The sequence below is a fragment of the Pelophylax lessonae genome (genome assembly GCF_965119305.1).
Source record: "Pelophylax lessonae genome assembly, chromosome: 4".
In the NCBI taxonomy this organism is placed as follows: domain Eukaryota; kingdom Metazoa; phylum Chordata; class Amphibia; order Anura; family Ranidae; genus Pelophylax; species Pelophylax lessonae.
The window spans coordinates 72,920,726-72,933,028 of record NC_138771.1 but is presented as its reverse complement, the minus strand read 5'-3'; positions in this window follow the sequence as shown (position 1 = coordinate 72,933,028).

Here is a 12,303-nt window from a genome sequence, read left to right as displayed (position 1 = left end):
ACCAGCTGTGAAGCCTTCTGGCTTCACAGCCGGTTTCCCACTGCACATGCACTTTGTGAATGGTACCACAGTCTTCTGGTGATGTGTTCCAGAAGGCTGCGGGGGAACTTCTGCTTGAATCACCTGCCGCAGCGCTTCGGCCGGTGGTTGAAGCAGGTATCTGTTAAAACCAGGCACCCCCCGTAAAAAAAAAAAACCTTAAAGAGGAAGTGGGGGGGGGGGGGGTTGCAAACAAGCAGAACTTCCCCTTTTGGGTGAAGTTCCATTGTAAGTGTCCTTTTTGTCATATTCCTGTTCTTTTGCTCTTGCGCCACAGATTTAGGCATAGTCTCTGCCACATAAGATTCTAACTCCAGGGCTGACCTATATTAACAGAAATGTTCTCTTTAGAGTGAAAAAATTTATTTGCAAAGTGAATGGAAATAAAATGAATACATTTTAAAATAAAACCTTCATCGAGTCAATTGAGTGGCCTCCCTCACTAGTCTCCTTTTTGCACGGTGAATCGCTTTTTGTGGTTAGCCTGGACTTGGCAGATCGACAGTTGTTTAATACTCTGTTCAATTCCTAATAATTAATGTAACATTTGGCCGGTTCAGCTGGAAAATGTTTGTTCAGTCAGTGCTGCAGCGCAGTTCAGTGTTTTCTGACAGTGGGGGAGTCCCCCTTTCCTAATACAGTAGCGCAGCAGGGAGGATTCATCCATCCACCTCGAATGTGTGGATGGAGAAATTGATATGGCTTTTTTTTTTCTTTTTTCCAATTAATCAGCCATTGAGCTGATCAAAGAAAAAAAAAAAAAAATCGATGTATGGCCAGCTTAATGCCTCGTACACACGCATCGATTATTGGCCGGGAATTTTCGGCCAACGTCCGATCGGCCGTTTTTCGGCTTGTTAGTATGATGCTTCCGACAACCGACTCCGAGTTTTCGGCCGAAAAAAATCTGGTGTGCAGGCTATAAAATTTTTGTTGGCCAACAACACAACGGCCGATTTTCCGTCCGTCAGTACAGATTTCGGCAGACAAAAATCTGATAAGCAAGTCTGGGCATGCTCAGAGAAGAAAAAACACAAAGAAAGTAAACCAGCACATGACATCACTTCAGAAGTTGATTTTTGTTGGCCGAGAAAATTCGTGTGCAGTCTAGGCACATTCCAACCAACAAAACACCACTCTGGACAAAAGTCGGACGATCGGTCGGCCGTTAATCGTTGCGTGTGTACGAGGCATTAGACTTGGAAATGTTTTTGTATGCCCCTGTCTTGTGCTTTTTAATTGCCTTTTTTTCCATGAAGCTGCTTTGATTGTTCCTTTGCCATCATGGTTTACAGTACCACTTCCATGGAGATTTTAATGCTCACTCCTCCTCAGTATGTATTCATGTTTCAAGTTGGGCCTTCCAGATGCACATTTCATAGAACAATTCATGAAAACAAATCAGCAACCCACGGGTGATCTGCAAGTAATGTATTCTGTGACTTTGGGAAAACCATTAATTGACCTGTGATGATTTAGGCTGCTTTCACACTGTTGCAAAAATGCAGTAAAAACACATAAGTGTTTTTGACGCATTTCTGGTGCATTTTGCACCTGAGAAAAAAGGATGTGTAACTAAAAAAAAAAAAACCCACCAAAAATGCAACGGCAGGTGTGTTTATGCCTCATTGGTGATGTGTTTTCCAATAATTTCAATGGAGAGGTGCGTTTTTTTTTTTTTTTTTTCTCCTCTTTACTGCATCAAAAATGCAGCATACAGGACTTTAAAAACCACAACTGACTGGTGTGAAGGGTTTCATAGGATTTAATGGTCATGCCTTTTTCTTCCACTTTTAGTTGGGGCAAGAAGGGAAGAAAAACTGATCAGTGTGAAAGGGCCTTTAGAGGGGATGCATACCTATTTAATCAGATATTTTGTATTTTTTTTTTATTGTAATTAAGTACTCTCCAGGTGTATGAAAACATTGGTTTATAAGCTTTAACCCCTTTACGACTGCCTAACATATGTGCAAAATGGTGGACTTTAATGCCTGCGTATATGTGTCACTGGGTGGCCGACATTTCTATGCTGAGAGAGTGTTCCCAGCCAGGGCTGCTGTTAGAAATCGCGGGGCCCCGTACAGACTACCTGACAGGGCCCCCTCAAGAAAATATTAAAGATATATTTAGCTAAAATTACAACAAAATCACTATTAGCAGATACAAATATAACATAACTCGCATAATTCCTGCTAAATCTAAAAAAAAAACTATGTTAAATAAAAAAGAAGATGAGATGAGAAAAATATACAGGCTGGGCAGTTGGAGCTCAGTGATCAGAGAGACAGAGAGAGAGAAACAAAGTTACAATTTACAAATAAACTCCTGAGCAGAGATAAGTGCTGGGAGGGGGGCCCACACAGGGAGGGGGATTAGTGAGGGACGATTGTCTCTTTCTCAGCAGATAAAAGCTGATAGCAGGGAGAGGGAGAGATCAGATTCAGGTGCTGGAGGAAGATTTCTGTATTTGTTGTCCATCACTAATCCCCCTCTCTGTGTGGGCCCCCCCCTGTGTGCTCAGGCCCCCTACAAGAGGGCTGGTGGTTCCCCCCTATCAGCGGCCCTGTTCCCAGCACCAGGGCCGTGTAGAGACCTTTTGGAGGGGAAGGTGCTCAGAGTATAAAAGGGGCACATGGAACAGAGCTTTAAATAGGCTGTGCTCAAAATATCAATACAGCAATGTTTTGTGACGCATTCCTTCCAGATACACGTATCGATACGGATGATTCTGTATTGATAGGGCAGAAAAATGCTGTGATGCAGCTTTGAAAAAGAAACAAAGACTATTTTAAGTTTAAAAGGTAAAAAATATTTTGTGTCTTAAGTTGTGCCAACCTGAAGACTTTTTCTTCTCTGTTATACAGAGTAATAAAGAAGGAAAGGCTGGCTCCTCTGAGACACATCAAGGCTGGAGCGTGAGGAGCGGCGCTGGCAGTAGCATGCAGAGCCGATGCTTCCTGTATCTTTCCTCTGACAGGCGGAGTGCATTTCATATCATTCCACCTGTGACAGGACGGAGCCGGAACTATACAGGAAACATCGGCTCTGTTCTAAATGGGGGGATATACTGGCAGCCAGGTTATTGTGCGGCACTTGCAGGTGTCAAGGAGCCGCAGCCCAAATGCGGGAGACTTGGGTGTCTGCCTTGACAAAAGGGCACTTTGGGCATCAAGGGGCAGGTGCTCAAGCACCCTTCACTCCTTCCCCCTCTTCCCCCCCCTCTCCTCTTCCCCCCCCCTCTCCCCATCTTCTCTTCTCCCCCCCCCTGCTCCCCCTCTTCCCCCCCCCTCTCCCCATCTTCTTCTCCCCCCCTCCCCCTCTCCCCCCCCCCCTATTCCCCCTCTGCACATGCCCGCCCAGCACAGAGACCGAGCTGTGAGTGACAGCTCTTGGCCCTCACTAATGATTAATAGCTAGTGGGACCGCCTACCTGAAGATGTGAGCACTGCGACAGCAAATCGCATTAATCATGTGATCAGCCAATCTTTTCAACCCCTCGACATTTAGAACTTTTGAAAGGGATGCTGAGGCTGACAGAAAAGTGTTAACTGTGAAACGAAAGTGATCTAAAATGTCTTAAAGCAGAAATACGACCAGGACCAGTGTTTCTGCAGAAGAAACATGCAAAATCTTTTGCTGAAAAAAAAAAAAAAATGCTTTCACCAACATTTAGTGAAGTTTTGTACACTGCGTCACACAAGGATGTAGTTATGTCCTTTAGTGTGTTTTTTGTGTTTTTTTTTTTTTTTTTTTTTATTTTATACACTGCTATAGACCAAATTTCATTCATAGTTGTCCTCATTGATTCCTATTGTACTACATTTAGATGCAGCTATACTCGGTATGCATCTAAATGTAGCACTTTAGACACTTGCGTGAATGAGCCCTTACTGTGCATATCATAGCAAGAGCCTACACATCGTACAGGCTGTAAGGTTCTGTTTTAATCACTTTTTTAGTATGGCACTATAGCCAAAAGATGGGTACCGCATGGTACTCTAGTTCTGGGAGGGTGTACATAGACGTCCCCCCCCTCCCCCAGAATTCTGCCCCCCTGCGGCATGCATCGGGTGTACTCTATGACCTTTGGACACAGCTGATCACAGATCAAGGTAAAGGGCTGTGTCCAGTCAGAGCTTATCACATGTAAATAGGCTTGCTGGTTATTGTCAGTCCTTTCCTCATGCGTTGTGTATATGGGGGGAAGGAGTGCTGATATCCAGCAAGGCTGTCGGCACACTGATAATTGGGGGCACTGATCATTGGTGCAGCCTCCATCAGCGCACATCAGTGAAGAAGAAAAATCCAATTTTTTGCTAAATTTTATAACCAAAACAATGAACTTTTTTTTTTTTTTTTTCAGAATTTTCACTTTTTTTCATTTGTTTAGCAAAAAGAAAAAAAAACTGTAGTGATAAAAAACCACCAAAAGAAAGCTCTCTAAAAAAATTATAACAATGAAATTTGGGTACAGTGTTGCATGACCGAGCAATTGTCATTCAAAGTGTGACAGCGCTGAAAGCTGGAAATTAGCCTGGGCAGGAAGGTGAAAATGCCCAGTATTGAAGTGGTAATGCCTATACACATAGTTTTGGAATGGGGTATCTAACAAGCTCATAAAGGTATAATGGTCAGGTACAGTGGTTGTCCATGCCAGAAAGAAAATGTTTAATGCGGTGTAATACAATAAAAATGTAAACCAATGACCTGTGGGTAGGTTAGTTGGCTCCTGTCTAAATTTGTCTGTAGTAAATGTATGTGTGCATGTGAGATAGTGACCTTAAGCTTGTCAATTTGGCTGGCTTGGTATGGACTGGATGAATTTCAATCAGTTTGTGGCTGTGCCTGCTCTACAGAAGTCAATCATTTGATCAACTTATGTGGAAGGGACATACTGGAAAACTTGTCGTTCTGCAGCTGCTGAAAGCGGTGGGTTCTACTGTTAGAATACAATGTCCGAACCCTCTGGCTGAACAGAAAAAAAAAAAAAGCTACTTGTCTATGGCCAGCTTTAGATTGTAAGCTCCTTTAGCACAAGGACTGATGTGAATGTACAGTATGTAAAGTGCTGCCTAAATTGTCTGTGCTATATAAATGCCTGTTATCAATAAATATGCACATTGGTTCTGTCACTTCTATACATGACTGCCTTGGCATTTTTGTTGCAACTTGGCCTTCCTCTACTCCTCTTTACTTTTACATTATTTTCTTCCACGCAGTCTGTTCCCCTATGGATGCTCCGGTTTGGGTCCCTGTTCCTTCTTAGCTATCCCTGATATACATATCAGTAGTTAGGTTACCTGAAATAAATAACGAAATTATAAAAGAAAAAAAAAAAAGACCACACTGTCACAGTATTTTTTTTAACACTGTAATCTGATGCAATGCTGTTAATAGCTTAATGATAACGGTAATAAAAAAACAATTGATATGACCGGTACTGCATATACACTTGAATAGCAAAACATTTACCGCTATAACAATCTACAATACAGGAGAGCCCTACCTGTGGGATAATACTCTTCCCACCACTGTCCAAGCATTGTTTTTTAGAAGGCCTATTTGATCTATACCAGGGGCGGATGGGTAGATCATCTGCCTTGCTGAGCCTGAACCTAGACTGCTCCTCCTCCATCTACAGTGCAGCCCAGGGAAGCGATGAGCTCAGGCGTAAGAAGTTATCAAAGCCAACATCCAATCCTAAGTGGCAGAGGCATTTTTGCTCCTAGCAACATGTAACTTGCATGCATGCAGCTGCGGGGTAGGACATGCTTATTATTGGCTGTCAGCTTGGCCAGTTTTCAGGTGGGATAGCTCGGGTGGGTTTGGACTCTTGTCTGGACTCACCTGAAGTCACCCCGAGTGTAGTACCTTGATCCCAGCTGGCCCTCCTCTCCAGTCCATCCCAGGCATTTGTTGGTGACTTCATGTGGGATGGAAGAGAGAGTAGAGCCAGTGGGGAGTAGTAAGCAGTGGCGTACCTAGAGCATTTGGCACCCGGGGCGGATCCTATATCTGGCACCCCCCCAACTTAAAATGTAAAAATGCCCACAAAATTTTTGTAATGTTCTCAAGAATATTTATTGCACACATTTCACAGCCCCCCATCACAGTGCCCCTTGCAGTCTGCCCCCCGTCTCTCTAATCACAGTTCCCCCTTTTGCACTTTCTGCCTCCCCTGCACAGTCCTACCTTTTGGCATTAACAGATAGCTAATACTATTAGCAATGTGTTTAAGTTTGAGATAGGAGACATGCTAAAGGAGATGGTGAGAGACTGTGGACATAGTACAGGAGATGGTGAGAGACTGCGGACATAGTACAGGAGATGGTCAGAGACTGCGGACATAGTACAGGAGATGGTCAGAGACTGCGGACATAGTACAGGAGATGGTCAGAGACTACGGACATAGTACAGGAGATGGTCAGAGACTACGGACCTGATACAAGAAATGGTCAGAGACTGGGGACATAATACAAGAGATGGTCAGAGACTGCAGACATGATACAGGAGGTGGTCAGAGACTGCAGATATGATACAAGAGATGGTCAGAGACTGCAGACATGATACAAGAGATGGTCAGAGACTGCATGACCAATGTAGAATAGATGTCCCCCCAAACTCTTAGGCTGCTTAAAGCCAAAGGCTCCACCCCCAAGCCATAAACCTTTCCCTTTACCTAAATAATTGAGACCACACCGTGCTTGGAGTTAATTGGCCACAGCAGCCATTTTATTAACCCTTTTACCTTAAAATTAACATAAGGAGAAAAAACATTCCTTACAAACATAAAACAATCAGTCATTAAGCCTGTTGGTCTTTGAGGCTCCTCCAAATAATTCCAAATCCTGCACTGCGGGACCTGTGCCCTGATAGGCCTCCAGCCGCGTCACCGGCTCGGAGACAAACCACTCCCCGCAGTGCCACCATTTTGAATTCCATTTAAACTGACATTAAATGGAATGCACCATAGGGACCCATACCAACGATGAGTCCCAACCATACCCTTATCCTAAACTGTTCACCTCCCCCGCCAGCAAAGACCAACAAAACGCCCAGCTGCCATGACAATACAAAAAACCCCCAGAAAGGACAGAAAGCACAAAAGACAGGAAGCAAAATCAACCATAACAGTCCTAGAAATTAGGGAGGGCGGGTGGGAAGCTTCTTCTTCCTTCGTCCGTTGAACTTCCACTGACCTCCAATCTGAGGGGCCACCCCTCTAACTGTACCTCAACCCCTCCCAAACTTGATACACCAATCCCTGAATACCCCCCAACTCAAAACAATTTAATTTAACTCACACCTGCCCTGTCTCCCCTCTTCACATGGTCATGTCTGCCCTGCGCTATTTTTTTTTTTTTTTTTTTTTCGCTTCGGGCCTTGCTTGACCAATGTAGAATAGATGTCCCCCCAAACTCTTAGGCTGCTTAAAGCCAAAGGCTCCACCCCCAAGCCATAAACCTTTCCCTTTACCTAAATAATTGAGACCACACCGTGTTTGGAGTTAATTGGCCACAGCAGCCATTTTATTAACCCTTTTACCTTAAAATTAACATAAGGAGAAAAAACATTCCTTACAAACATAAAACAATCAGTCATTAAGCCTGTTGGTCTTTGAGGCTCCTCCAAATAATTCCAAATCCTGCACTGCGGGACCTGTGCCCTGATAGGCCTCCAGCCGCGTCACCGGCTCGGAGACAAACCACTCCCCGCAGTGCCACCATTTTGAATTCCATTTAAACTGACCTTAAATGGAATGCACCATAGGGACCCATACCAACGATGAGTCCCAACCATACCCTTATCCTAAACTGTTCACCTCCCCCGCCAGCAAAGACCAACAAAACGCCACCAGCACCCAAGGGTGACACCTTACCCTTGCGTGCCCCTCCAAACCCTCAAGGCTCTCTGGATCCCATCCTGTAATCCCAGGGCCCATAAATCTATACCCACCGCATTGAGGTGGACTCCATCATCCCGCAGATACCGCCATGTGTCCACTTCCAACTCCAGGTGGCGAACCACCAACCCCCCATTCCGACACACAAAGCGCCCCACTTCCTTGTTCAACTTAATCCGAGCCTTATTAAGGCGCGCGACCGACCTGGCCATGCCCCAGGACGTGCGGGCCACCATATCCGACCAAACTACAAGCAGCGCCGGAAAAGCCGTGCGCAGCCGAAGGAAATCCAACTTGATGTCCCTGATCAAGGCCCGCGCGGACCTGGCCCCCAAATCGTTGCCCCCGGCATGCAGCACCAAAACATCTGGCTGCCTGTTCAACCGGGCGAAACGATGCACTTCGGGAAGGACCCTGCCCCAAGTAAGCCCCGGCACCCCCAGCCACCTGACACAAGCCTCCTGCCGAGAAAAAACAAGTCTACCATTAGGACGCACATCAGCTCTCCGGGCCCCCCAGAAAACATACGAGTGTCCCACGATCCAAAAAAGGCAGGGGTCCAAATCTACAAGAAAAGGGGACAAAAGAAAAAGAAAACCAACCAATAATCAGATAACCAGCCGGGCCCACACCCCCCCAGCGACAAAACCACCCCCCGCACATACCTTACACCAACAGCTGTGGACGAACGTACAACAAGAACCTCCTAGACTCCCAGCGCCCAATGCGTTTGACCGCATCGTCGTTCAATCCCCAGCGTGCAGCCTCAGTGGCCGCCCCGATCCGAAAGGAATGAGATGCAAACCTACTGGCATCCAAACCCAAAGAGCCCACACACCTTCTGAACACCGATACGAATTGAAAACGAGATAACGACGACCCGTCCGCATGCATCAAAAATGAACCGGGCCGCGAAGGGCGGATTGCCCAGTAATCCTGAACCGCCCCTACCGGGCACAGCGGCGAAGACGGCACCGCGAACAACCGGACACGGACCCCCTTGCCACTCTGGTCCGTTTTGGACCGTCGAAGGAGGATAGTAACCCCCTCCCGACCGACAGAGACATCCTGAACCAATAAGCCCCCCGGCACCGTCCGGGAGGAGCTGACCAATTCCCCAATCCGGAAAGCCCCGAAAAAAGCGAGAGAAAAGGCCGCCTTAAACAACACCACCTCGTAACCCGAGGCGCAGTGCTCCCCCAATTGCCTGCAAACGTCCTGTAAAAGAGCGAAGGACACCGGGCGCCTAGTGTCCCTCCTCCGATAAGCCCTGGAATAGCCCCGTAACGCCTGTCTCACCACGAAGTCCTTCGTGTAGTCCTGACAACCCAGAAATTTAAACAGAAAGGCCAAGCCGGACAACTTGCGAGCCACAGCGGAAGCCGACGCGCCCCTCTCAAAATGATCAGAGACAAAAGAAAGTAACACCCACCTGACCTCCGGACCCAGAGGATCCACCGATGCCACCCGCAACACCTCCAGCCACTCCAACCATACCTTGCAATAAGCCGACCACGTGGACTCGCTCACTGACTTCCTGATCCATCCAGCGAGGACCCCAAGGCAATCCCCCATAGCCACTCCGGACACGTGACTCCGCGTTGCTCCGCTGCCGGTGCCAACTCCCGGAACCTGTCCCACTGAAAACGAGACAGCGCGTCAGCAATACCATTCTTAACCCCCGGAATGTGCACAGCGTACAGGAAAACATTCAACCGTAGACACCGCAAAACCAAATACCTGAGGAGGCGCACCACCGGCTGAGAAGAAGCCGACGCGCGGTTGATCACCTGAACCACCCCGAGATTGTCGCAATGGAGGCGAACCTTCAGGTTCCTGAACTCCGCCCCCCAAATCTCCAGGGCCACCACCACCGGGAACAGTTCTAGCAAAACCAAGTTGCTGACCAGCCCCGCTACCTGCCATGCCCCCGGCCAAGGGGCGGCGCTCCACGCCCCCCGGTGAAAAGCCCCGTACCCCGCCGAACCAGCAGCATCGGTAAACAGTTCCAAATCAAAGTTGCTGATCGGCCCGGCCATCCACAAGGATCTACCATTGTACGTGGCCAAAAAACCGTGCCACAGACGCAAGTCATCCCTGTGTTCCCTGTTGAGCCTGACGAAGTGAGTGGGCAACTTCACCCCCGAAGTCGCCGCCGACAGCCGTCGGCAGAAAACCCGGCCCATGGGCATAATGCGGCAGGCAAAATTCAATTTACCCAGCAACGACTGCAAGCTGCGCAACTGAATTTTGCGCAAACCCAGCACCCCTTCAATTTCAGCTCTCAAAGCCCCCAATTTATCCTCCGGTAGGCGACACTCCATGGCCTCCGAATCCACGACAATGCCCAGGAAGCTGAGCACCGTGGTCGGGCCTTCCGTCTTGTCCGGGGCCAATGGAATGCCGAAACTCCCGGCCACATGCTGCAATGTGGCAAGCAGGATCGCGCACCCGTTGGAAGAGGGCGGGCCCACACACAGAAAGTCGTCCAAATAGTGGATCACCGAATTCACACCGGAAACCTCCCGAACCACCCACTCCACAAAGGAACTGAAGGTCTCAAACAGCGCGCACGATATGGAGCAGCCCATAGGAAGGCAGCGATCCACATAATACGCCCCTTGCCACCGGCAGCCCAGCAACCCAAAACTATCCGGGTGAACCGGGAGCAACCTGAACGCCGCCTCAATGTCCGATTTGGCCATCAAGGCCCCCCGCCCATAATGTCGCACCCAGGCCACCGCGGCGTCAAAGGAAATGTAAGACACCGTACAGGCATCCGGGTCGATGGCGTCATTCACAGACCCATCCTTAGGGAAGGAGAGGTGGTGAATGAGGCGAAACTTGTTGGGTTCCTTCTTGGGAACCACCCCCAACGGCGAAACCACCAAGTCACGCACCGGCACCTCCGAGAACGGGCCCGCCATGCGACCGAGAGCCACTTCCTTGTGCAACTTATCCGACACCACCAAAGGGTGGCGCAATGCCGAACGCAAATTCCTCGCCACCGGAGGCACCGAGGCCAAAGAGCAAGGGATACGAAAACCCACCGCAAAACCCTCCCCCAGAAGTCGGGCAGCCGCCCTATCGGGGTACCTATCTAGAAAAGGCCGCAGCCTTTCCACCCTCACCGGCGTCGTCCCCTTTGTGCGAAGGCTCTCCGGACCGCCCTTTACCGGACTTAAAACACCGAGCCAAGGAATGGGAACCTCCGCAACCGGAGCATTCATGTTTGAAGCGACATGTGCTACCGAACTTACAGGAACCCTCATTAAATTGCCAGCAGAAACCCCTCCTCTTTGCGGCCGGCTGTCCCGGGGTCGCAGAACCACCGGCCCCCCCTGGAAAAAACTGATTCGGAGCCTTCGCAGAAGACATGAGCCGCATCCACAGGCTGATGTCCTTGTGGTCCCACCGCAAGGACGGCCTAACCGCCTTCCGCTGCCGGAACTGTTCGTCGTACCGCAGCCAGGCCGACCCCCCGTAAACCCGATAGGCTTCCCCTACAGCGTCCATGTAGCAGAACAGGGCCGAGCAGTTTTCCGGCGCCTTTTCCCCTATGACGCCCGCCAGAATGGCAAAGGCCTGCAGCCAATTGGCGAAGGTCCGCGGGATAAGCCGATAGCGTCGCGCCTCCTCGTCCTCCTTCTTGCGCTCCTCCGGTTTAACCCTGTCCAGGTGAAACTTCTCGAGGGGCAACAGCGTGAAGATTTCCACGTACTCACCCTTCCAGATCTTCTCCCGGACTTCCTGCTTCAAATGTGCCCCCAACGGGCCCTCAAAACAAACATATACCTCACCTTTCGCTGAATCGTCCAGGCGAACAGCGTCCGCCTTCCCCTCCTTCGCCGTCCCGGTCTTGTCCCCCGCCGCCCCGGCCGTCACCGCCACCACCACAGGCGCCCCAACAACCTGGGGAGGGGCCCCAGCCCCCCCGCAACTTGCCCCGTGGAAGACGGCCCCGCCAGCCCCGGGGCCCCCCCGGCTCCGTGCCCGAGCCCCCCGCCGGAGGCACCCAAGCCGCCGCCGGAGACAAGCGGCCCCCGTCCCCCGGGGGCAAACGCCCCAAGAGGTCCCGTAGACCCAGGAGGAAGCCCCTCAAACCCCCATCAGCACCCCCATCCGGGGTCCCCGCCCCCACTGGCCGGGACGCCCCCACCCCCCGAGCCCCTCCAGCACTCCCACCCCCCACATCAAACAAGCCCCGCAAATCAGACAAAGCCAGAGAAGGAATTGTGACCTCACCTGTCTGCCCAGGGGGGGCGCCCCCAGCCGCCGATCCAGCCTCCCTCGTCGCCGACCGAACACCGACATCCTCTTCCACATCCGATCCGGACACCTCGCCTTCCGAACGATCGTCC